This window comes from Pan troglodytes, chromosome 1 (genome assembly GCF_028858775.2).
Source record: "Pan troglodytes isolate AG18354 chromosome 1, NHGRI_mPanTro3-v2.0_pri, whole genome shotgun sequence".
In the NCBI taxonomy this organism is placed as follows: Eukaryota; Metazoa; Chordata; class Mammalia; order Primates; family Hominidae; genus Pan; species Pan troglodytes.
In genome coordinates this window covers 14,092,951-14,116,637 of record NC_072398.2, presented here as the reverse complement: position 1 = coordinate 14,116,637, position 23,687 = coordinate 14,092,951, and the positions used below count along the sequence as shown (strand labels likewise).

The window sequence follows — 23,687 nt, the reverse complement described above, 5'->3', positions numbered from 1 at the left end:
TTTGCATTAGCATGTGTGGGCTGTCGTTAGGTGCTTTTGATTATAATGACAGCACCAAGAGTCTTAAATCTAGGTAGCACCTGTTCTGAATGATCCTCTGATGATATTGAATATAAGCAAAATAAGTATTTCATATTATTGATGACAGATTGGACGTGACTGCATTTTCTCTATGAAAGATGCTGAGCAACTCTGCATCAATAACTGTGCGGGAGGACTCCAGGATTTGGTTCATACACGAACTCCTTTAATAGTGCTTAGCTTACAAGCTCTCCAGGGTGGGGATGGAGCCTCAGTTAGATTGATACAGTTTGCAGAGTGCCTGGCTTAGTCGATGTTCAATAACATTTGGGGCAGGAGGGAGTGAATAAAGGTATACATGGGTGAGCAAAATAACACAGTCTAGGCTGGGCACGGTCGCTCACGCCTATAATCCCAGCACTTTGGGAGGCCGAGGTGGGCAGATCACAAGGTCAGAAGTTCAAGACCAGCCTGGCCAATAAGGTGAAACCCCGTCTCTACTAAAAATACAAAAATTAGCCGGGCATGGTGGCGGGTGCCTGTAGTCCCAGCTACTCAGGAGGCTGAGGCAGGAGAATCACTTGAACCCGGGAGGCAGAGGTTGCAGTGATCCGAGATCATGCCCCTGCACTCCAGCTTGGGTGACAGAGCGAAACTCTGTCTCAAAAAATAAAAAATAACACAGTCTATCCCTTAAGTAAAACCAGGTTGGGCGGGAAAGGCTGCAGCCACCGGTGAAATCACCCCTAGGTCAGGACACTCAGCAAGAGAAGGTGGCCTGCCTTGGAGCCACCTGAATACGCAAAACGGAGTCAAGTATCTGCAGAGGAATTTGGCAGAAAACGTGTGGCATATTGTATGACCTGTTTATAGAGATCGTCCTGAAAAAATAAAAAAAGGTTGAGGACTCAGGAGGGCGTAAGCAATGACTAACCTAGTTAGCTAATTACGGGAGTTACACAAACCGGCTTCAGGGTAAAGTCCATTCAGGGGTTACTCAAGACCAGCCCCACCCCCAACAGGTACTGTGGAGGCCCGCAGCCGAGCTGGGCCCGAGTCCCTTCCTCCACATGCACACCCCTTCCTGGCTGCACACCCAGGTGCCATGCCATCTCAGGTTGCTGATACATCTGTTGGCTTGTGCCCCGGCTAACAGCCATGACTGAACCTCCCAGTGTGTGATGATGGCAGTTCTCACCTGGAACAGCACAGAAGGGCAGCCTGCTGGCTCTACAGCTCTCTCGGACCCCGATCCTCCTACAGACCCTCCCCTTCCCTCCCCCAGTAACCCGGACTCCTACCCAGGAGTTGCCAACCAATGCACTGGCTGAAAGTGGAGGCCACTTGGAAGGCTAAACTTTGTGGATGTATCAAATGTCCTTCCTGAGACAGCCCCAAAACAATGCAATTTCCTTTCTCAGCCATCGCCCCAGTAAAGAAACACCGCTGTGGATGCATCTAGCCATGGCCAACTGAAACGGCATTCTAGACACCTTGGTCTGCCTTTGCAAACAGCATGTGCACACCCAGGGCACACTGCACACACTTGCACATGCCACACTCATGCACACCGCTGAGAGAGGGTGGGCATGAGGAGGGCCCTGGAGTCTGAGGGTCACAGAATGCTCGAGACTGCATTATCCTCTAGGATCTTGTCCTTTGGCAAAATGAAACTCAGAGGGTCAGAGTTTCAGAGCGTCAGGAACTGACAAAGCTGAACCTCAAGCTCTGATGTTTTGGCCACAAAAGGAAATGCAGGCACAGCCAGATGCCTAGAAAAGGGGAAAAGAGGGCTACCGTGCTTCTTGGATTCCTGCCCGATTTTTCTCTTTGACCATCACTAGCCATGGAGAGGCCCTAATAACCAGGCCCCTTTGTACTTACCTGGAATATTGGAGGGTTCACTTCCACACATGTATTGAGGGTCTACTATGTGCTATGCACTGTGCTAGAATCTGAATTGTGCCAAAGCAGTTCTTGCTCTCAGGATGTTTATATCCAGCAAGTGAGAGCAGCAGAAAAACAAAGAATGGCAATAGAGTAATGGGGAAAATAAGAGAAGACATACATATGTCAAAAAAGTACAACTGGGCCGGGCGCAGCGGCTCATGCCTATAATCCCAGCACTTTGGGAGGTCGAGGCGGGCGGATCGGGCCCGCCTCCTAGAGTTCAGGAGATGGAGACCATTTTGGTCAACATAGTGAAACCCCGTCTCTACTAAAAATACAAAAATTAGCCGGGCGTGGTGCCGTGCACCTGTAGTCCCAGCTACTCGGGAGGCTGAGGCAGGAGAATCACTTGAACCCAGGAGGCGGAGGTTGCAGTGAGCCAAGATCACACCACTGCACTCCAGCCTGGGTGACAGAGCGAGACTCTGTCTCAAAAAAAAAAAAAAAAAGTGCCACGGTGTCTCTCTTAGGGAGGAAGTTGGGGAAGCTTTGCAGCCATAGTGACATCAGGTGAGGATTTGCAGGAAGAATGGGAGCTGTCAGGAGGGTGAAAAACGGCGTTATCCCTGGCCAAGGGAACCGTGCAGGTGGAACTCAGTGATAGAATAAGGCAGCAAAGTGGAGTCAAGAGTGACATCCAGACCAGGTGCGGTGGCTCACACCTGCAGTCCCAGCATTTTGGGAGGCCGAGGAGGGTGGATCACCTGAGGTCAGGAGTTTGAGACCAGCCTGGCCAACGTAGTGAAACCCCCTCTCTATTAAAAACACAAAAAATTGGCTGGGCACGGTGGCTCACACCTGTAATCCCAGCACTTTCAGAGGCCAAGGCGGGTGGATCACCTGAGATTGGGAGTTCGAGACCAGCTTGATCAACATGGAGAAATCCCATCTCTACTAAAAATACAAAATTAGCCAGGCATGGTGGCACATGCCTGTAATCCCAGCTACTCAGGAGGTTGAGGCAGGAGAATCGCTTGAGCCCGGGAGGCAGAGGTTGCGGTGAGCCGAGATCATGCCATTGCACTCCAGCCTGGGCAACAAAAGCAAAACTCTGTCTCGAAAACAAAAACAAACAAACAAACAAACAAAAATTAGCCAGGCATTGTGGTGGGTGCCTGTAATCCCAGCTACTCAGGAGGCTGAGGCAGGAGAATCGCTTGAAAAGGGGAGGCAGAGGTTGCAGTGAGCTGAGATCGCGCCATTGCACTCCAGCCTGGGTGATAACAGCGAAACTCTCTCTCAAAAAAAAATTAAAAATTTAAAAAAAGAATGACATCGAGGTGTTCTGTCTTGGACAAGTGGGTGAATCATAGCACCCTTATCCCACATGAGAAATACTGAAGGACAGGCAGACATATAGAGTAAGATGGTGAGTTTATTCCCCACCATCTTGAATTCGAGTTATCTGTAGGATAGTCAGGTGTAGGTATTAATGTGCACCTGGACAAGTGAGTGTGGAAAAGAGTGTAGAGGAAAGAGGCCAGGTAAGTAACCTCAGCAAGAGAATGGTAGACTGTGGAGTAGATGGGGTAAGGAAATGAAGATGGAGCATGTAGGCTACTCCTAAGCTGGTGTAGTTAAATAAGGAGAAGAGCAAGAGTCCTGCAGGCTTATGGAATACAGCCATTGGGTTTCCAGCACGAGGAAGGGATGGGTGATCCTCCACTGATGTGAGGCCAAGGGTGCGCATGGACAGGCCAGCCTCAAATAGGAAGGGGGCTGTTCTCAGCTCCTGGAGAGAAGAAGAGAAAGACAAGTAGGAGAGGAGGTAATCAGGGAAGTAGGGACAAAGGGGGACAAGAAGTTGAGAACTGTGTTTTGTTCTCCCTATGAAAATAAGCTTAATGAAAATTGCCTAGCTCATTAGGTTGTTTTTTAAATGACCAGGTAAATTCGTCTTTATTTTATTTTATTTTTTCTGGCCTGGCACAGTAGCTCACACCTGTAATCCAAGCACTTTGTGAGGTCGATGCGGGTGGATCACTTGAGGTCAGGAGTTTGAGGCCAGCCTGGCTAACATGGTGAAACCCGGTTATCTACTAAAAATACAAAAAACTTAGCAGGGGGTGGTAGTGCATGCCTATAATCCCAGCTACTCAGGAGGCTGAGGCAGAAGAATCGCTTGAACTTGGGAGGCAGAAGTTGCAGCGAGCCCATATCACACCACGGCACTCCAGCCTGGGTGACAGAGCTAGACTCCATCTCAAAAGAAAAAAAATAAAAAAATAAAAATCTCTTTTTTTTTTTCTTTGAGACAGGGTCTGTGGCCCAGGCTGGAATGCAATGGTGTGATCATAGCTCACTGCAGCCTCAAATTCCCAGGCTCAAGTAATCCTCCCACCTCAGCTTCCCAAGTAGCTGGGACTACAGGTGCGTACCACCACGCCCAGCTAAGGTAAAAGCATCTTTAGAGAAATAAACTAATTCTAAGTGTACTCTAATCATACCTTTCCATATGATACATACATTTATTGATTATACAGCAAATGCCTTGGGGAGAAAAGATTCCCTGGATCTGGCAACACTGAATTATTTCACTGAGATTCCTCAAAACCATGAAAACAATCAGTTTCAGCTGATAAATACATGAAATGTCAAACACTATGAAGACTTCGACTATCCCTACTTAGAATAATCAAAATCAACCAGGTGCGGTGGCTCACGCCTATAATCCCAGCACTTTAGGAGGCTGAGACGGGTGGATCATGAGGTCACGAGATCGAGAATATCCTGGCCAACATAGTGAAACCCTGAAACCCTGTTTTCTTTTCTTTTTTATTTTTTTTAGATGGAGTCTCTCTCTGTTGCCAGGCTGGAGTGCAGTGATGCAATCCCGGCTCACTGCAACCTCTGACTCCCCGGTTCAAGTGATTCTCCTGCCTCAGCCTCCTGAGTAGCTAGGATTATAGGCATATGTCACCACGTCCAGCTAATTTTTGTATTTTTAGTAGAGCCGGGGTTTCACCATGTTGGCCAGGATGGTCTCGATCTCCTGACCTTGTGATCCACCCACCTCAGCCTCCCAAAGTGCTGGGATCACAGGCTTGAGCCACAGTGCCCAGCCTACCCTGTTTCTACTACTAATATATACAAAAATACAAAAATTAGCCAGGTGTGGTGGCATGCGCATGTAGTCCCAGCTAGCTACTTGGGAGACTGAGGCAGGAGACTCACTTGAACTTGGGGGGCGGAGGTTGCAGTGAGCCAAGATCGCGCCACTGCACTCCAGCCTGGGCGGATGAGCAAGACTCCATCTCAAAAAAAAAAAAAAGAAAAGAAGAATCAAAATCTGTGAAAACATAACATAGATAGCTGCTCATCTGATTAAAAGGCTCTCTGCTTTCATGTCCTATTCTTACAAACTCAAGAACTTGACACAAACTTCAACCTCCAAATAGAGAAGCAGCTCCACTGTACAGAGTCAAGTAAAAATGCCTTTGGTGGCTGGGCACAGAGGCTCACACCTGTAATCCCAGCACTTTGGGAAGCCAAGGGAGAAGGATCACTTGAGGCCAGGAGTTCAAGACCAGCCTGGGCAACATAGTGAGACTATCTCTACAAAAAAATGAAAAAGTGAAAAAAAATTGCCTTTGGAGACAGAAGTTTGAGGGCATTTTGAAGACTTTTATGTGCCGAGAAATTTCAAGCTTGAAAGATCAAAAGGCAAGAAAAAATAAATATATCCAGTATTTTGAAGGATCAAGGGATCAAACTGCTCATTTGACCAACTGGAGACTTACAAGAGCATTGGAATGTGGGTCGGATCCAATGTGGATAAACTCAGCTATGGGCTTTTAAACCCATTACCCACTGGGAACAGGATTCTGAAGGCAAATGGCAGGTGTGTGAATAGGTGTAGGGCCCACATGATAGGCCCTGTCTGGCAAACGCCCAATGGCATGCTACACCAAATGAAGAAAACAGACGTGAGTTCCCTGTCTCATGGATCCCCTGGGTTCACACTGCAGGGCACATTGCAAAGGAATGAGAGCACCCACCACCGCAAAGGGAATACCAGAGCTTGGGCCAGAGGGCAGCACAGTAGCCCTCCCACTGCTTATGAAGAGGAGGTTAAACTTCCCCACCAGAAGCCCTGGGGCAAGAGAGAGGACTAGACGGGAGGAGGGGAAAAGCGTGTCACCTGGCACCGATGACAGACTCGTCAGCGAGAGCCAAACCAAGCCCTTCAGTGAGTCACACAAACTGTGGAGTTTGAACTGAACATCTACAAGGAGCGTGGAGGCTGAGCTTCTCAAGAGTCCTGCTTGCTGTGCCGGGAGCATTCCTGTGGTCCTGTCAGGGTGCCTGGGTGGGGCTTCACTCTGGGCTCCAGAAGCTACTGCTCAAATGCCGCATCCTCTCAGCAGGACAACCAAAAGCTGGGGAGAGGAAAGGGAGAAGACTCAAGGGAATATGACCCCGACTTCCCAGAAGGATGAAGCCACAGATGCCACCGCACCTGGCTGGGAGCCAAAAGTCATGACGTGATGTGGGAGCAAATTACAGAAACTCTTGGGCAGGAGCTGAGGGCTTGAGTGTCCAAATGAGACACAGCCTCCTCTTCCTGATCCCATTCTTTTCCTCTTCGAAAAGTTCTTTGTGCATTTTAAATTCAAAGGAAGGGTTTGGACAAAAGGGAGGCTGTTCCATCCAGAAAGCGCATACTTGTCAGAACAAGCCGTCTGCCAGGGCGTCTGGCGGGGAAGGGCTAGGGGCCACGAGCTGACTTACCTGAAGTCCTTGGGCAGTGGCAGGGGCCCAGAGCACCTCCCCACTGTGAATCAGAAGGAGGGCATTCCTCCACTGTTACCAGCATCTCCATCTCCACCAAAACAAGCCATGCCTTTCCCTTTCCCACGTTCCTGGGTCGAGAAGCAGGTGTGGTCCTTTGCAGCAAGTTGACATCAACGAAAAACACATTCCTCGGCCCTTCGATTCCTATTGACACATGCAGTTTCTGAGGCTGAGTTACACCTGACCTCTGGGTCAGTCCCTGTTTACTCATCCGCACAACCCACTCATTCATCAGATAATGACCCAGCCCTTGGATGTGACTCCTGCTCGGTCCCAGGAGGAGTGGGCAGTGTGTCAGGGAGACCTCCCTCAAGGGGCTCGCAGGCTGCCCCGCACTGGTGATGGCACCCAGGAGGACCTTTGCATGGTATCTACTCATATAAAACATGCCCCTTCTGACCCCCGCCTCCTCTTCATTTATTTCCTTACATTTATTCATTCATTCAAAGGATAGATATTGGGTTCCCCTGGTGCCAGGCTCCACAAAAACTTTTCAGGGGAGCGAGGTCCAGTGGCTCACACCTGTAATCCCAGTGACACTAGAGGCTGAGGCAGAGGAATCCCTTGAGTCCAGGAGTTCAAGACCAACCTGGGCAATATAGTGAGACCCCACGTCTACAAAAAAAAAAATTGAGACAGGGTCTTACTCTGTTGCCAGGCTGGAATGCAGTGGTATGATCTCAGCTCATTGCAGACTAAATCTCCTGGGCTCAAGTGATCCTCCCACCTCAGCCTCCACAGTGGCTGGCACTGCAGGTTCACACTACCACGCCCAGCTAACTGTTGTATTAAAACAATTTTTTTAAATTAGCCAAGCATGGTGATGCACACCTGTAGTCTTAGTTACTCAGGAGGCTGAAGCAGGAGGATCACTTAAGTCCAGAAGTTTGAGGCTGCAGTGAGCTATGATTGTGCCACTGCACTCCAGCCTGAGCGACAGAGCAAGACTCGGACTCTAAAATAAATAAATAAATCGGAATAGAAAAGTGTGGAGGATGTAATGGTGAACCAAAGCTGGCATGATTCCATCTCCCACATAACTTACCTTTCAGTAAGAGAAGACATCAGAAGCAAGCAAGCAAATAAATAAGCCAGAGAGGTTCTGTGAATAAGAAGGGCCTCGGAGAACATCAAGACTGGGAGAGGGGCTTAGTCCTCTCTGAGGAAGGGACACAGGCCTTAGGGATGAAGGGCAAGCACATTTCAGGCTCGGTCCCCTGAGGAGGGGAGCCCAAAAGGAAGCCGTGATGGGGGGTTCGAGCTGGTGGTGTGAAATGGAAGGCTCAGCCAGACGAGGCATGTCCTCGCTCATCAGACACAGGCACGCTCTGGCCCAGAGCAGGATGGCCTCAGGCCTGGCCTCCACCCATGGGGCTTCCTCCTCTGAGGCAGAGAACTTTGAAAAGAAGTCACCCACGTGACTTGCTTCTAACTCTCCCAGAAAGGCAGCAAATGTGGCTTGTTATACTAGGGAGAGAGGCCGTCTCGGTGAGGACACTCTGGTGGCTCACGATTGGCCTGATTTCCTCAGATGACGCTAGACGGTCAGAGGCCGCTGAGCCTCCAGTCCCCGTCCCCTAGAGATCCCAGCCAGTGTCAGTGGCCAGTCAGCTCCTGCCAACGCCTCCTGGAAACTGCACCGTTGCCCCACTCATGGGTAAGACCCCATGTAGTACTTGAGCTCTTTTTCTCAGGAGGGGCTGATGCATGCACGGCCAGGGCCCTGGGCCTGGCTGCCCAGCTCATCCTCGCTTCCAGAAACTCCCCTTCTCCCTGCTGCATGGGACTGGTGCCGGGCCACATCGTGGTTTGGCTTGGGAGCAGCGTGCCTCCCTCCTGAACGTCGCAGCTCCGTGTGCTTCCCGAGGTGACGAATGACCTTGATTCACATTGGTGAAGTAATGGCTTTCCTCCTCAACATTCTCATCCATTAGTCACGTTGCAACACGGCCCTGCACGGCACAGAATGCATTCCCAGGAGCCAGCTCAGGGAATTGCAAACACCTGCCAGGCTCGGCTTACCAAACTCACAGTCACACAATCAGCCCAGGTGCCCGGAACTGCCTTGGCCCGCTGCCACCAAAGGCCCCACAGCAGGGACTTGGGAAAGTCTGAGAGCAAAGGCCAAGGACTGGAGCTTAGGTCCAGGTCTCCCCTTGCTCCGTAACTTTGGGCAAATGACTTAACCTCTCTTAGCTTCTGCATCTATACATCGCCAATAATGCTACAAGCACTGGGGAAAAGCAAATGAGAAAGTGGCTGCAGAAGTATTTTGTAAGCTGTTATAAAGCACCAGACAAATGACAGTGGTTCAGTCCCAAGGAAAAACTGGTCACTATGGGTGACCGCTGGGTCATTACCCAAGGAGTTTTTTGTTTGTTTGTTTGTTTGTTTGTTTCTTGAGACAGGGTCTTGCTCTGTCACCCAGGCTGGAGTGCAGTGGCACAATCACGGTTCACTGAAGCCTCAATCTCCTGGGCTCAGGTGATCCTCCCACCTCAGCCTCCTGAGGAGCTGGGACTGCAGGTGCATACCACCACACCTGGCTAATAATTTTATTTTTTGTACTTGATCTTAGCTAAAAGGCTGAGAAGTGATATAATTTTATCTTTTGTAGAGATGGGGTCTTACTGTGCTGCCCAGGCTGGTCTCAAACTGCTGGGCTCAAGGGATCCTCCTGCCTCAACCTTCCAAAGTGCTGGGATCACAGGCATGAGTCACCAAGCCCAGACACCTAAAGATGGCTCATTTCTATGAGGAATAGAAATGATGTCCCTGAATCCATTTCTGGGACATGGAAAGACATAACACAATGTTTTTAGTACAGGTTGAATATGCTTCTCATTTAAATACCTAGGGGGCTAGGCACAGTGGCTCATGCCTGTAATCCCAGCAATTTGGGAGGCCCAGGCAGGAGGATCACTTGAGGCCAGGAGTTCAAGACCAGCCTGGGCAACAGGGCAAAACCCTGTCTCTACTAAAAATACAAAAATTAGCCGGGCGTAGTGGCGCATATCTGTAATCCCAGCTACTCAGGTGGTTGAGGCACAAGAATCACTTGAACCCAGGAGATGGCGGTTGCAGTGAGCCGAGATCACACCACTGCACTCCAGCCTGGGTAACGGTGCAAGGCTCCATCTCAAAAAATAATAAACAGCTTGGGAATCACAGTGTTTTGGAGTTTGCATTTTTTTGGATTTTGGAATATTTGCATAATATGCTTATCAGTTGAGCATCCCAAATCCCAAAATCCAAAATCCGTAATGCTCCAATGAACATTTCCTCTGAGCATCAGGCTGATGCTCAAAAAGTTTCAATTTCTGGAGGATTTCGGGTTTTTGGTTTGGAATGCTCAACCTATATATCAGTAACTAAACTTCCTGTGTAAAATCTGAGAAACAAACCCCATGCCACATTGCAAAGCATTGTAATAAGATGCCAAGAAATATCCATAGGTGTATGTATAGTACAACCTCTGCCCCAAAATCATTGCTTGGAGACTTGGGATTGGAACCTACATTGCATTAATGGCTATTATTTGAGCCTGCAATGAGATACAGTAGGTGGGTTCAACAGTGGACTCAGATGCCTGTAATCCCAGCTACTCGGGAGGCTGAGGCAGGAGAATCGCTTGAACCCAAGAGGCGGAGGTTGCCGTGAGCTGAGATCGTGCTACTGCACTCCAGCCTGGGTGACAGAGTGAGACTCTGTCTTAAAAAAACAAAAACAAAAACAGTGGGCTCAGGCCACTGTCACTGATGTAAGTCATCTTATAGCTTCCAATGTATATACTAAAGGAAGAATTAGCAAGTTTTTCAAAGCTGCATGCCAAGTTAGTGGCCAAAAAGAATCCCTGCCCTCCTGCCTAGTGGAACTCCCTTTGATGGACAGCTCTTGCTGCTCACATGGGCCCATCTTTTTTGTTTTTTTTTTGAGACAGAGTCTCACTCTGTCGCCCAGGCTAGAATGCAATAGTGCAATCATGGCTCCCTGCAACCTCCATCTCCTGGGTTCAAGTGATTCTCCTGCCTCAGCCTCCTGAGTAGCTGGGATTACAGGCGCGTGCCACCACGCCTGGCTAATTTTTGTATTTTTTTAGTAGAGATGGGCTTTCACCATGTTGGTCAGGCTGGTCTCAAACTCCTGACCTCATGATCCACCTGCCTCGGCCTCCCAAAGTGCTGGGATTACAGGCGTGAGCCACCGTGCCCAACTGGGCCCATCCTTTTCAAAATGCCTCTTTTTAGAATTAATTGCTAAACTTTTTTTTTTTTTTTTTTTTGAGACCAAGTTTTGCTCTGTTGCCCAGGCTGGAGTGCAGTGGCACTATCTTGGCTCACTGCAACCTCCACCTCCCAGGTTCAAGTGATTCTCCTGCCTCAGCCTCCCGAACAGCTGAGATTACAGGCACCTGCCACCATGCCTGGCTAATTTTTGTATTTTTCATGGAGATGGGGTTTCACCGTGTTGGTCAGGCTGGTCTCGAACTCCTGACCTCATGATCTGCCCACTTTGGCCTCCCAAAGTGTTGGGACTACAGGCGTGAGCCATTGCGCCTGGCCAATTGCTAAACTTTTACCATTCCATTTTATCAAACCAAAGAGAGGCAGGACTTCGGTCCTTCTTCATTCACAGGTAATAGGATCAGGCTAATAATGGCCAGGTGCGGTGGCTCACGCCTGGGCGACAAGAGTGAGACTCTGTTTCAAAAAAAAAAAAAAAGATCAGGCTAATAATGATGCTCAAGGGCAAATCACCAAGGATCTGGATGTGAATGGCAGGCGGCTGGATAGGAAGGGACAGCAGGCCAGTTGGCAGGAGGGTGTTCACCGCACTCCATGCACCCACCCCGGCTGGTCTCCTTTCCTCGATGGCAAAGCACCATTAGCAGACCTCCTCCAGCTCTGGAAGCAGGAGTCTTGTCCTTGAAAATCATGGAGTTTAGGCTGGGCACGGTGGCTCACGCCTGTAATCCTAGCACTTTGGGAGGCCGAGGTGGGTGGATTACCTGAGGTCAGGAGTTCGAGACAGCCTGGCCAACACGGTGAAACCCAGTCTCTACTAGAAATACAAAAATTAGCTGGGCGTAGTGGCTCGTGCCTGTAGTCCCAACTACTTGGGAGGCTGAGACACAAGAATCCCTGGAACCCAGGAGGCGGAGGCTGCAGTGAGCAGAGATCGTGCCACTGCACTCCAGCCTGGGTAACAGAGCGAGACTCCATCACAAAAAAAAACAAAAAAAGAAAATCATGGAGTTTGAGCCCAGGGAAGCTTGGGCGAATTCAAAACCAAATGCAGGCCTGACGTGGTGGCTCACGCCTGTAACCCCAGCACTTTGGGAGGCTGAGGTGGGTGGATCACTTGAGGTCAGGAGTTCAAGACCAGCCTGGCCAACATGGTGAAACCCCGTCTCTACTAAAAATACAAAAAACTAGCCAGGCATCGTGATGCATGCCTGTAATACCAGCTACTCAGGAGGCTGAGGCAGGAGAATTGCTTGAACCCGGAAGGTGGAGATTGCAGTGAGTCAAGATCCCGCCACTACATTACAGCCTGGGTGACAGACAGAGACTCTGTCTAAAACAAAACAAAAAGTGCAGTTCATTCTTCTCCCTTTCTTCTCCATGATCTGAGAGGGAGAGTTTATGAAATGCAGATGCCCAGGCTGCACGCACAGCCATTTAGAAGCAGGGTTTTCAAACTGGCCATCCCTAAGACCACCCTCTTCACTCCCTTCTACATGTGGTCTTCCCCAGCCTTCCCCATCGCAATCAAGAGCTCCATCTTCCACCTCCAGCAAACACCTAGAGACTGTCCTTAACTCATCCCTCTGTCATGCTCCACATCCAATCCATAAGAAAAGAATGTCAGCACCATCTTCCCAAGAAATCCTGAATTATGTATCACCTCCCCTAGCATCCAGAATCACACACGGCCCCACAACCCACAAGGTCCTCCCTACAGGACCACACCCCTGCTCACCACCCTCACATCCTCTCTTGCTACCATCCAAGAGCAGCGTCCTCCCCCAAGCTTTGGACAGGCCACCCTCATTCCCCTCTCAGGGCTTTTCCGCAGTTGTTTCCTCCCGCTGGAATGCTGGTCCTCTGGTCTGGGTCCTTCTGCCCTTTGCGGAGCTGCTCGTGCAGACACCTTCTCTGATTCCCTATCTAAAATTTTTGCTCAGCCAGGCACAGTGGTTCATATCTGTAATCCCAGCACTTTGGGAGGCTCAGGTGGGAGGATCCTTTGAGCCCAGGAGTTCCCAGCTTGGGCAACACAGCAAAACCCCATCTCTACAAAAATATTTTTAAAAATTAGCCAGGCATGGTGGTGCACACCTGTAGTCCCAGCTATTCAGGAAGTTGAGCCAGGAGGATCACTTGAGCCCAGGAGTCTGAGGCTGCAGTGAGCTATGATCACACCACTGCACTCCAGCCTAGGAGACAGAGTGAGACCCTGTCTCAAAAAATAAAATAGCCAGGAGCAGTGGTTCACACCTGTAATCCTAACACTTTGGGAGACCAAGGGGGGTGGATCACCTGAGGTGAGGAGTCCAAGACCTGCCTGAGCAACATGGTGAAACCCCGTCTCTACTAAAAATACATTAGCCAGGCATGGTGGTGGGCGCCTATAATCCCAGCTACTCAAGAGGCTGAGGCAGGAGAATTGCTGAACCTGGGAGGTAGAGGTTGCAGTGAGCCGAAATCATGCCACTGCACTCCAGCCTGGGCAACAGAGTGAGACTCCATCTCAAAAATAAAATAAAATAAAATAAAATAAAATAAAAAAGTTGTTCCTCCTCTCCTACCCTCCCCTCTAGCCAATCTCTGTCCCATTATGCATTTTTAGTGTCCTTATAGCATGTCACTCTCTGAAATGATTTCTTCTTAATTTTATGTATTGACTGTCTCCTATGTCTCCTATGAACACCATAAAGGCGGGGCCACATCCCCCTCATTTACCACTGGAATGGAACAATTCCTGGGCCAGAACAGGGTGCTTAAAAAGCATCTGTTGACCCCCTCCAAGAGTCCAGTAACTTCAAGCAAGCTGAGCAGGAGAGCACCAACACCTCTCGAGTTGCCAATGGCCAGTTTCAACACCTCAGACAGTGGGGCCCACGGCCGAGCTCCTGCCATTGCATCTGAGGCCTCCAGTGCTAAGGGAGAAGCCCTGGGCCTCTTCCACTTTTGGCCTCCTTCTCTGCTGGAGCTGCACCAATTTCCACAGGAGTTGGTGACGGGGCACGAGTTGGCCCCGGTGCTCCACACCCAGAGCCCTGGGCAGGAGAGCACCTTCTCCCTTTCTTGCCCTCACCACCAGGACCGGCAAGCTTTTCAATTCCCCCATCTGCAAGACAGGGACAAAGAATGCTTTGTCACCCCACCTACTTCTCACGGGTGTTATGAAACAACTGTTTGCTCGGAAAACACTTTGAGCAACTTGGGGAAAGGTGCCCGGGGCTCAGATGATGCCTGTTGCATTTGATCCAGGCCAAGGAAGGACTGTGCCAACTAGTCATCCGGACACCGCCGCACCCCCCGGAGGAGCAGGAGGCACAGCAGCTTCTCCTGTGTCTCCAAGCCTGTGTCACAAAGCCCGCTGTCCGTGCCGTGGTCCCAGAATCTTCCCACAAAGTGTGTGTGTGTTCCTGGGGCTGCCTGAGCCACTGGTTTCAGCAGAATCTGAGCTCTCTACGGGCCTGGACAGTGGCCTCCAAACACCCAGCCTACCCTTAGCCAAGAAGAAGGGCCGAGGGTCACCTGGGGATAACATACCTGAGCTCCTGCCCTGCCGGGCGGGGCTGAGATTTTGCTGCCAGCATCCCAGGCAGGGAGCTGGGAACAAAGGCAATTAGTCTTGGCTCCCCAGCCTGGGGAGGGCAGATCGTAACCTGCAAGCAGGCAGGTGCCTCCTGAGCCGACAGCAGTGGCAGCAGCCACTTCGTTACTATGACAACCATACTTGGCCACCATCACTCTGTCTCCAAGAGGGGCCGGCCCCAACCTTGACCACACAGGGTCACCCAGGGCTGCCCAAGGTGGAGAATGGAGAAGAACCCAGGCGAAGGCAGGCCAAGGGCCGATGGACACACCTCCCCTTTAGTCAACAGCTCAATCTAAGCTTCAGACTGGACATTCGACTCAAAGGTGGGACAGACCTCTGTCTCTCTGCAGCATTCACCCCAGGCTGCTGCTTCAAGATAAACCCCTCTCCCTACAGGTGACTTCAGCAAGGCCTTTAGCAGACAGTGAACAGCAGACAGCATGCATGTTTAATTATAACTCTCTTGCATAGGCAGGGCTGGCTATATACAGTATGTCTGCCTGTTACTAATTATATTTACTTTCAAACGAAGTGGGGGAGATCTTCTGAAGATGAGTCAGAAAACAAAAAAGCCCTTCGTTGTTATGAAAGCAGGGGAACGTCTCCTGAGAGCGTCTGAGCAGCACTGTCACTGCCTGACAATGGAAAACCTGAGCGCCAAGGCAGCCAACCCAGTAAACACTGCACGCTGGCTTTCCTGGCCCAGCGTCCCTTCGAGCCAGTGCCTGAACTGCATACCAAACCACAATCAATAGGAAAGGCGTTCTCCCTCCCGGACAGAGTGGCATTTAGAGCCTGGCTGGCTCTTCCTGCAAAGACAGGGCGACTCGGCGATCTGCTGTCACCTTAATTGGGAGGCAGCGTTCCAGTTGAAACACAGCAAAGGTTTTTTCCCTCATCAAAGGAGAAGCATTCTGACCAGATGGCTGAATTGAAAAGGCTTCATCCTCAGCCTCCACACAGCCAACGGTGTTATTAATAACAACACTGCGAATGCCACAAATCACATGCGAACACCTAGAAACCCAAAATAGTCACCACATGCAGAGCAGTTGTCCACGCCTTGGCAGCGATTAGGTCATTGTACTAATTTCAGCTGGACGCGGCCTCACACACATATGTGGACTCACATCCGTGTCTGTCTGTGTGTTCGAGGTCTGCAAGGGTGAGGTGCCCGCGGTTGTTTGAGGGGAACTGGTCCCCAGGCCCCACTCAGCCATCAGCTGCCTCTTCTGAGAAGACTGCGTGGGCAGCCCTGCCTCCTCTCCACACAGACGCCGGAGTAAGCCCAGCCGAGGGTGACACATCCGCCCAGGAGAGCCATGCAAACTCATACTGTTCAGAATGGGTTTTCCAATCGTTTTCTAAACAGTCACACTTGTTTTGTTCGCTTTCTTCCAGGACGGCTGCACTGTTTTGGAAAAGTAGGGGGAGGACATTTTTTTAAATGAGTTCACTTCCTGAGTCTTTAAAATATTTCCCTGTAGACAGAGTATTGGGAAGCTGTGGCCAGAGGACAGAGCGGTCTCAGGTGGGCGGCACCCGGAGTATGAGGATCAGAGCGTGTCCCCCCACGCGCGCTCTTCACAAGCCGGGGAACTGGAGTTGGCAACGAGACAGCAACGAAGGAGCTGGGAGAGCATCCCTTCCCAAACCCCCACCCCACTTCCCACCACCCTCCAAGAAAATGTTTCTAAAGCCAGCTTGGAATTTGGAATGGGTTTTCCTGTTTGTCCAGGCAAGGTTGAATTGTGAAATCACATTATTCAAAAGAGAAGAGAAACAGTAGATATGAGAGACTAGTCACTGGAGATTTTATTAGGAAGGAATCATGAGGGTAGCCAGCACGAGTCAAAGTGCATTATTTTACCCGTTACTCGTGGTCGCCCTATGAAGCAAATGGTGGTGCGCCTATTTCACAGGTAAGGCCCCGAGAGGTGAGGTGGCAATCCCAGGGGCCCTCTACCCACTCCCACAGACTAAGTCGGCTTCCCTGCTGGACACCTTAGCAATCTGCACCATTCCTTCATTGCTGGAGTCATCACTGGAAGTGAAAGTTATTTGCAGGGTGAGTTGGCCTATGTCTGTCACTCCCCACTAGAATGAAAACTCCATGAAGACGGGGCTTGTCTTGCTCACGAAAGTACGCAGACTGGGCACAGTGCCGTGAGCACAGTAGCTTTGAAATATGTATTTATTGAAGAGATTAAAAAAAAAAAAAGCCAGGCATGGTGGCTCACACCTGTAATCCCAGCACTTTGGGAGGCCGAGGCAGGTGGATTACTTGAGATCAGGAGTTCGAGACCAGCCTGGCCAACATGGCAAAACTCCATCTCTACTAAAAATATATACATATATATATATATATGCGCAGTGGAGAGCACCTGTAATCCCAGCTACTTGGGAGGCTGAGGCAGAAGAATCACTTGAACCCGAGAGGCGGAGTTTGCAGTGAGCCGAGACCACGCAACCACACTCCAGCCTGGGCAACAGATCGAGACTCCATCTAAAACAACAACGACAACAAAAACAACGACAACAAAACCCTCTTGTTCTAAAGGAAGAAAGAAGGCCCAAAAAGAGAAACATGGCAACACCGAGCATGCCAGCAGAAACATAACATGACCCACTTCAAAACCAGTGCCACAAACCCTTCCAAATTCACAAAACACTGGGGCCTGGAGGGCCTGGTACCTGGGCAGTGAATAGGCCTTTCCACTTCCTATCGAGGCACTGGACGGTATGCATAGAGAGTGTCCCCCCACATGCAGCAGATGGGGTACGAGTGCCCTTCCGACAAATGGAGAATCAAAGACAGAGACAGCAGTGCTTTATCCTGAAAGTAGCTCGAACAGCAAGGGCAGAGCTTGACATCAGATCTGTCAGCCCTGCCCATAATTCCCTGATCAGATCACAGATGGAAGCAATGCTCTAGTTTTCAGAGCACTGGTCCAAATTCTAGTTTTACCCCACAAAGATTACACCCAGCCTCAAAGTGTGGGGACCTGGTCACTGAGAAAGCCTCCCTTTTCCCACCCTGGCTCCCCCTGCTCCCCTCAAAGCCCCCAAGCTTCACTAGAGTGGGTAATGAGATGAGGAAGAAGAGCAGATGGAAGAGCAGGCAGAAAAGGAGGGCTGGAAAGAGGAAGGACCCTCCCACCACCTCACCAAACTGAAGGCTGTGCTCCCAGCAGGCCTGCTGGGGTCTTGTCTTCCATGTGTTTTAAGGCACAAGCATTTGTAAAGGCCTGTTGGCTCATTGTGTTCCTGGCCTTGTCTTAGCACTAGAACTCCTCAGGAAAAACACAGAGCCCTGCCCTCGAAAGGCTTCCAGTCTCACAGCAAACCAAACAGTACAGCTTAGAGGTCTCCAAGCACAAAGGCTGCTTGCCATTCCTGGCTTTTCCATTCTCCCAAGTCGGGGTGAGGAAGTTGTGCTGTTCCAGCCTCAAACCAAGCCAGGCACTCCCTTTGGGCCTCTTAATTTCTGAATTCTGCTGGGTCAAGGTTTATGAGAAAGTGGATGCAGTCATTTCTAGGAGAAACAGAAGTGGGGAACTTGTAACACATCACCCCTAAGGAGACCACACTCGGTTCCTGGGTCACACCGAGTACATGGGGACAGTTTGACTCATCACATCTCCTTTCCTCTGGTAAGCGGCCCTCTGGAGCTGCGGCATAAATGCTGAGCCCAGGGCCCAGAAGAGTCAGGACTACCCTGTGGGCACCGTGTGTAACACACACCAGAAAATGCCCGAGACCCACGGCACGTGACTTAGCAGCTGTCACGGAGCACGAGAAAGCGCGCCTTCCACCATGAATTCTCTCTAAAAGCCATCTGACTACAGCAGCTCAGATGACTTTGTTCTTAGTGTTACATTTTAACTGACAAAGTTTAACAACAACTATGACTTACGGCCTTCTAAAATTGGCAGCAAAACAGGAAAAAACACAAGTGAAGCCACTCAGTACCATGCATGATTTCTGTTGTTTCTGAGCATGTGTGCATGTGTGTATGTGTGTGTTATGTGTATGTGCATATGTGTATGTGTGTATCTGTGTATGAATGTGTTGTGTGCTATGTGTGTATGTGTATGTTATGTGTGTGTGCTTGTGTGTTATGTGTATGAGTATGTGTGTATGTGTGTTATATGTGTGTGTGTTGTGTGTATGTGTGTGTAGGTTATGTATGTGCTATGGTTGCATGTTATATGTTATGTGTGTGCATATGTGTTATGTGTGTATGAGTATGTGTGTTGTGTGTGTGTTGTATGTGTGTGTTGTGTGTGTGCATATGTGTTGTGTGTGTTGTTTGTGTGTTATGTGTGCGTGTATGGTGTGCGTTATGTGCATGTCTGTTATGTGTGGTGTGTATGTATGTTATGTGTGTGCTATGTGTGTATGTGTATGTTATGTGTGTGCTTGTGTGTTATGTGTGTTTGAGTATGTGCGTATGTGTGTCATATGTGTATGTGTGTGTTGTGTGTATGTGTGTGTAGGTTATGTGTGTGCTATGGTTGCATGTTACATGTTATGTGTGTGCATGTGTTATGTGTGTATGAGTATGTGTGTTGTGTGTGTTGTATGTGTGTGGTGTGTGTGTGCATATGTGTTGTGTGTGTTGTGTTTGTGTGTTATGTGTGTATGGTATGCGTTATGTGCATGTCTGTTATGTGTGGTGTGTATGTATGTTATGTGTGTGCTTGTGTGTTATGTGTGTATGAGTATGTGTGTATGTGTGTTATATCTGTATGTGTGTTTGTTGTGTGTATGTGTGTAGGTTATGTGTGTGCTATGGTTGCATGTTATATGTTATGTGTGTGCATATGTGTTATGTGTGTATAAGTATGTGTGTTGTGTGTGTTGTGTGTGTGCATATGTGTTGTGTTTGTGTTATGTGTATGTGTGTGCGTTATGTGCATGTTGGTTATGTGTGGTGTGTATGTATGTTATGTGTGTGCTATGTGTGTATGTGTATGTTATGTGTGTGTTGTGTGTGCATATGTATTATGTGTATATGAGTATGTGTCTTGTGTGTTGTGTATTTGTATGTACGTGTTATGTGTGCATGTTATGTATATGTTATGTGTGTCATGTGTATGAGTATGTGTGTACATGTGTTGCATGTGCATGTGTTGTGTATGTGCATGTGTGTTGTGTGTGTTCATGCATGTTGTGTGTGTTGTGTTTGTGTGTGCTATGTGTGCATGTATGTGTGTGTTGTATGTATGTGTGTTGTGTGCATGTGTGTTATGTGTGATGTATGTGTGTGTTTTCTAATGGTAGAAAATATATTCCAGACACACTGTCCTGGCGTTCCCAAGCACATATTTATGCCAAGTTTATAAAAAGCAGCTGCAGACAGGACTGACTGAAGGCTCACTCTGCTGTCTGGCTTCCAGAAGGTGCATCGGTTCTCACTCTGTCACCAGGCCTTGGATTTACCTTTTAAAACCCTCTAACTTTCTGCATCGTGCACCTGAAGGAGACACACCTGTGGCTCAGAGTGAACCAGAACAATGTCCACCTCTTCCCTTCTAAGCTTTCATAGTACACTTTTTATTTGCAACGTGCTTGAATGACGTGTGTTGTGATCATTTTTAGTCCATCAAAGTCCTCAAACAGATACAAAAAGGAAAGTGTTCCAAGGCTCATTTCACAAATATCTGGGTGTCTCAGAGAGGCAGAGTGACTCAAGCACAATCAGCGGTTTTCCGAATCCTTTAGAACATAGGGCAGAGGCCTCTGTGGGTCAGTTGAGGCCAAACTGTCTCTTCATCCACTGGCTCTGGTTTCAGTAAGATGCCTTTTTCCATCAGCCTAAGCCTCTCAGTCCTTCCCCACATACTCCCTGTGGTCTCTCCCACCCCGACCAGTGAGAAGCTCCAGCCTCTACTTTACCTGCCTTTGGTTCGTCCCCCACCCCAACACCCTGAGAAATCCCGAGTGGCTGTCATCTCCTGTGCCCAAATCCACACACTCATCTGCCAGTTTTCTCACTGACCTGGGATAGGGACTCCACTTACTTCCCTCCTCCACCATGGGCTTAATAAAGACAATAATAACCTGCTTTGTAGCTCTCCTGGGGGTGACTAATTGGTTAATCTTGGGAAGGCCCTTTGAAGATGAGAAGCCGGTATTACTCACGGGGTTGAAGGCATGCACCTGCCCCAGTCTGGGCCTGAGTCAGCAGAGAATGGCCTCCCACCTGCAAGCAGGCTGGGAGAGCTGGCCGGGGCCTCTGCTCAAGGTCAAGGTTGGCCAACAGAGGGGTGTGGAGCACACACCTGGCACCTGTGGGAGGAAACCAAGAGGCCTTGGCGGCCTGCGCTGGGTGAGCCTTTCCAACTCTGGGAACTGTGCCCCATCAGCATTTGCAAGGTGTAATAAGCCTTCCAGTAACTCTGCCAAGAGGGCAGCACATGTCAGGAATAGCAATCGAGACAGTATTTCCTGGTAATTGTTTGGGGAAAATGCTTTTCTCATAGCAAAGCCCTCCCATTTTCTCCTTCCTCTGGAGGAAGGGGAGCCAGGGGAGGTAAGTAGGGCATAGAGCTGCGGGGCCTGAGATTTAGGATGCAAGCTGTGGGCAGCGGGGCTCTCTTCTTAAGCAGCTCACGGGTATCCTCAGCCTGTCTCCTACTCATCTCTCCAAGGAAAAGGAAGTGGCAGCAAGAACTGGGAACCACCTAAATAAATTAAAAATAGAACTACCACATGATCCAGCAATCTTCCTTTTGGTTATATACCCAAAAGAGAGAAAATCACCACCTAGGAGAGGTAGCTGCACTCCTGTGTTCACAACAGGCAAGATAGGGAAGCAACCTAGATGTCCATTATGGACAAATGAGTAAAGAAAATGTGTGCACTCAACAGGAATGGGGAAAGAAGGAATGAAGAAAGAGAGAAAGAAAGGAAGGAAAGAGAAGGGAAGGGAGGCAGGCAGCCAGGAAAAGAAAGAAAGAGAGAGAGAGAAAGAAAGAAAGAAAAAGAAAGAAAGAAAGAAAGAAAGAAACAAAGAAACAAAGAAAGAAAGAAAGAGGCTGGGTGCGGTGGCTTATGCCTGTAATCCCAGCACTTTGGGAGGCCGAGGTGGGCGGATCACCTGAGGTTGGGAGTTCAAGACCAGCCTGACCAATATGGAGAAACCCTGTCTCTACTAAAAATACAAAATTAGCCAGACATGGTGGTGCATGCCTGTAATTCCAGCTACTCAGGAAGGCTGAGGCAGGAGAATCGCTTGAACCCGGGAGGCGGAAGTTGCAGTGAGCCGAGATGGGACCATTGTACTCTAGCCTGGGCAACAAGAGCGAAAAAAAGAAAGAAAGAGAGAGAGAGAGAGAGAGAAAGAGAAAGAAAGAAAGAGGGAGGGAGGGAGGGAGGGAGGGAAGGAAGGAAGGAAGGAAAGAAAAAGAAAGAAAGAAAGAGAAGGAAAGAAGGAAGGAAGGAAGGAAGGAAGAGGAAGGCAGGCAAGCAGGCAAGGAAAGCAAGGAAGAGTGGGTGTGGTGGCTCACACCTGCAATCCCAGCAGTTTGGGAGGTCAAGGCAGGCAGATCGCTTGAGGCCAGGAGTTCAAGACCATCCTGGGCAACATGGTGAAACCCCATTTCTACTAAAAATACAAAAAAATAGCCAGGCGTGGTGGTGCATGCCTATAATCCCAGCTACTCGGGAGGCTGAGGTACAAGAATCTCTTGAACCCAGGAGGCAGAGGTTGCAGTGACCCAAGATTGTGCCATTGCACTCCAGCCTGGGTGACAGAGCAAGTCTCTGTCTCAAAAAAAAAAAAAAAAAAAAAAAGGAGATCCACAACAAGAATGAACATGGAGGGAGGATAGGAAGGGTATTATGCTGAGTGAAATAAGCCAGACACAGAAAGACAAATACTGCACAGCCTTGCTTACAGGTGGAATCTTTTTTTAAAAAAAAGCCAAATACACAGAGATGGAGAATAAGACAGTTGTTACCAGTATTGGGGGTGAGGCAGAGGAAATGGGGAGGTGAATGCGGAAGGACACAAAGCAGCAACTATGCAGGATGAACAAGTGGAAAGATCTGATGTACAATATGAAGACACACTTAGTTAACAGTGTACTGTATCCAACATCTTTGCTAAATGAGTAGATTATAGTTGATTGTAGCTGCTCTTACCACAGGGAAAAAATACGTACCTATGAGAGATGATGGCTATGTTCATTTGCTCCACTCTAGTAACTGTTTTACTATATGTACATGTACCTCATAACATCACATTGTATACCTTAAGTATACACAATAAATTTTGGAAAAAAAAAAAAAGGGGCTGGGCGCAGTAGCTCATGCCTGTAATCCCAGCACTTTGGGAGGCCAAGGTGGGTGGACTGCTTGAGGTCAGGAGTTGGAGACCAGCCTGGCCAACATGGTAAAACCCCATCTCTACTAAAATACAAAAATTAGCTGGGCATGGTGGCGCACGCCTGTAATCCCAGCTACTAGGGAGGCTGAGGCAGGAGAATTGCTTGAACCCAGGAGGTGGAGGTTGCAGTGAGCTGAGATAGCACCACTGCACTCCAGCCTGGGTGACAGAGACAGACTCTGTGTCAAAAAAAAAAAAAAAGAAAAGAAAAGAAAACTCATGCCTGTAATCCCAGCACTTTGGGAGACTGAGGCAGGTGGATCACCTGAGATCAGGAATTCAAGACCAAACCCCTTCTCTACTAAAAATACAACAATTAGCTGGGCGTGATGATGCGTGCCTGTAGTCCCAGCTATTCAGGAGGCTGAGGCAGGGGAATCACTTGAACCCAGGAGGCAGAGGTTCCAGTGAGCCAAGATCACACCACTGCACTCCAGCCTGGGCAACAGAGCGAGACTCCATTTAAAAATAAAAATAAAAAAAGAGAGGGCCAGGCACAGTGGCTCATGCCCAAAATCCCAGCACTTTGGGAGGCCGAGGCAGGTGGATCACCTGAGGTCAGGAATTAAGACCAGCCTGGCCAACATGGTGGAACTCCTTCTCTACTAAAAATACAACAAGGAGGCTGAGGCAGGAGAATCACTTGAACCCGGAAGGCGGAGGTTCCAGTGAGCTGAGATCATGCCACTGCACTCCA

At 49.2% G+C, this 23,687-nt stretch overlaps 1 long non-coding RNA gene across 1 annotated transcript in view; it reads right to left on the bottom strand.

The window, feature by feature from the left end:
* Window positions 1-3,328: 3,328 nt before the first annotated feature.
* The window catches only part of LOC134809907 (uncharacterized), a 44,653-nt gene continuing 24,294 nt past the window's right edge, over window positions 3,329-23,687 (bottom strand). Inside the window, exons 2-4 of the long non-coding RNA XR_010156673.1 lie at window positions 6,703-6,909; window positions 6,113-6,350; window positions 3,329-3,703 (exon numbers count right to left, since the gene is read on the bottom strand). This is a non-coding gene — a long non-coding RNA (uncharacterized LOC134809907). The remainder of the gene's footprint in view (window positions 3,704-6,112; window positions 6,351-6,702; window positions 6,910-23,687) is intronic.